The sequence below is a fragment of the Nannospalax galili genome, unplaced genomic scaffold (genome assembly GCF_000622305.1).
Source record: "Nannospalax galili isolate Female #2095 unplaced genomic scaffold, S.galili_v1.0 scaffold1051, whole genome shotgun sequence".
NCBI lineage: Eukaryota > Metazoa > Chordata > Mammalia > Rodentia > Spalacidae > Nannospalax > Nannospalax galili.
In genome coordinates this window covers 8,540,760-8,543,649 of record NW_008331995.1, presented here as the reverse complement: position 1 = coordinate 8,543,649, position 2,890 = coordinate 8,540,760, and positions in this window count along the sequence as shown.

The window sequence follows — 2,890 nt, the reverse complement described above, 5'->3', positions numbered from 1 at the left end:
ATCATAAAACTTATGGTAAGTCTAGAGATACATGGGGACATATATAAAGGTGATATACAACAAGCCCACAGCCAACATCATGCTAAACAGAGAAAAATTCAAAGCATTTCTGCTAAAATTGGTAACAAGACAAGAATGTCCGCTCTCTCCATTCCTGTTCAATATAGTGCTTGAAGCTTTAGGCAGAGTAATAAGATAAACAAAGGAGATGAAGGACATACAGTTTGAGAGGAAGAAGTTAAAGTATTTTATTTGAAGATGATATGATTCTATACATAAAAGACCCTAAAGACTTCACCAGAAAATGTCTAAATCTGGTGAACACATTAATCAAGTCAGCAGGATACAAAATTAATTCACAAAAATCAGTAGCCTTTCTATATGCCAAAAACAAACATACCGAGAAAGAAATGAGGGAAACAATCCCATTCAAAATAGCCCCCAAAACCATAAAATGTCTTGGAATAAATCTAACCAAAGAAGTAAAAGAAATACAATAAAATATTTAAGACATTGAAGAAAAGCTGAAGATACCAGAAGGTGGGAAGACCACCATGCTCAAGGATCAACTAGGATCAATACTGTGAAAATAGCCCTCCTAGCAAAAGCAATCTAAGATTCAGTGCAATACCTATTAAAATCCCAACACAAAAATTCTTCATAGAGGTTGAAAAATAATATCAAATTTCACATAGAAACATAAAAACAAGCTGGAGGCATTGCCATCCCTGATTTCAAATTATACAACAGAGCTATAGTAATAAAAATAGCATGGTAAAGGAATCAAAACAGACACATTGATTAATAGAATAGAACAGAGGACCAATTTAAGTCCACAAACTTATAGCCATCTGATTTGTGACAAAGGGGCTAAATGTATATTGGAGAAAAGATACCATGTTCAACAAATGGTGTTGGTAAAACTGGATAGCCACATGCAAAAGAATGAAACAAGACAGAGGCAGTCTGTGGTTAGCACTCCCACCATAGTTGATGCTTAGTTTTTAAAAAATCTTTGTATATTCTAGATACTAACCCTCTGTCAGATGTGTAGCTGTTAAAATCATTTTGCCATTTCTCAAATGATGAAAAATAAATGGCTGAAGAATATTTTTAAAAAATGTTCAACATCCTTAAGCCATCAGGGAGATGCAAATTAAGATTACTTTGAAATTTCATACTAACCCAGTCAACAGATGTTGGGGAGGATGTGGGGAAAGGGGAACATTTTGTCACTGCTGGTAGGAGTGCTAACTGATACAGCCATTATAGAAAATCACTGTAGAGGTTCTTCAGAAAGGTAAAAGTAGATCTAGTACATGATCCAGCTATACCATATGTGGGTCAAGAGTATATTCAAATGACTCTATATCCTATGACAGAGATACACCTGGTCATTCATGGTCATTGCTGCTTTATTCACAATACCCAGGAAATGGAAAAAAAAACCCGAAGATCCCATCAACTGAGGAATGGAAAATGAAAGAATAATACATTTACACAGTGGACTAGTATTCAGCTGTTAAGAAAAATGGAATTATTAAATTCTCAGGCAAATGGATGGAAATGGAAACCATCATCCTAAATGAGGTAACCCAGACCCAGGAAGACAAATGTTGCATGTTTTCTCTCATAGGAAGATGGTAACTTAGAATCTTTAGATATTTATGAGTCAATTGGAGAATTCATAGACATCAGGAAACTTAATAAGGGCCAAGCAAGAGAGGAGAGAGAGAGAGAGAGAGAGAGAGAGAGAGAGAGAGAGAGAGAATAGAAAGGGGGAAGAAAACTAATGGGATAGCAGGGCAGAGGAAGGAGTAAGGGGAGGGATAACTAACACTAAAAGCCTTTGAAAAAGTCATATGGAGACCCACTACTATAGAAACTTGTTAAAACAGAGACATTTAAGAAGAGTTTAAATGTAGTTACCCTATAATGGTTGTTCAATGGCTGTTCCAGACACCACAAGATAGTAAATAAAAAGCTCAGTGTCAGGAATTGACTCTCTTTTGGAGTTCTTGATCCTTGCGGGGCGGGGGGGAGGGTCCCATAAACCATCAAAGAATACTGGCTATTGCCATTGCTCTTGGTTTGGTTACCCACCAGAACTTGATGGTAAGACCCTATTGCTGAAGATACTACATATGTGAATCATAGAACAAACAAGGAGAAGTCAAACTGATACTGACATCATGCTTCATTTCTACTGGCTACTTTTCATAGAACTAGAAGGTACCATACATGGTACTGGAAGAGAAAAGTAATTATCAACCTTATTCAACTGTAAACCCTCTGGGCTACAATAATGACTGGCCTAGCAAGATATACCCACTGGTGTAATAGTGGCATGAATGTTATGGGAGTAATAATTCACCTTTTGATTGTATTTAAGACATATTTCATAAGATGGAGCCTATACTTGGCACTGTTACCAGAGTCAAGAACCTGTGGCTAGACAGGTCACAGGCCATAGTGGAGAGCCTACTACTATTATTCTGCTAAATAGACATGATATTAAATTAACTTCTAATGACTTATTGTTACACTCATACATTAGTGTGTCTCTCAACCCTCACTAGAGAAATTTCTTACAGCAGATGGTGATTAACACAAAACCCACAACTGGTCAATGTGCAAAGAATAAGAGACTACAGAGTTCTCAGCCCTAAATGGGGCACTTACTTATATCACACCCTCTCTTTCCAAGGCTTAGGGATCGTTGTGGAAGAGGGGGCAGAAAGATTTTCAGAGCCAGAAGCGGCAGATGAATAAGGGAAATTGTGTTGTCTGGACAGGGGAGTTGCATATATGAACCCACAGCGCTTGTGGCAGCATACACAAGACTTTTGCAAGCCCAAGTCAGATCAAAGTCCAGCATAGATGGGAGAGG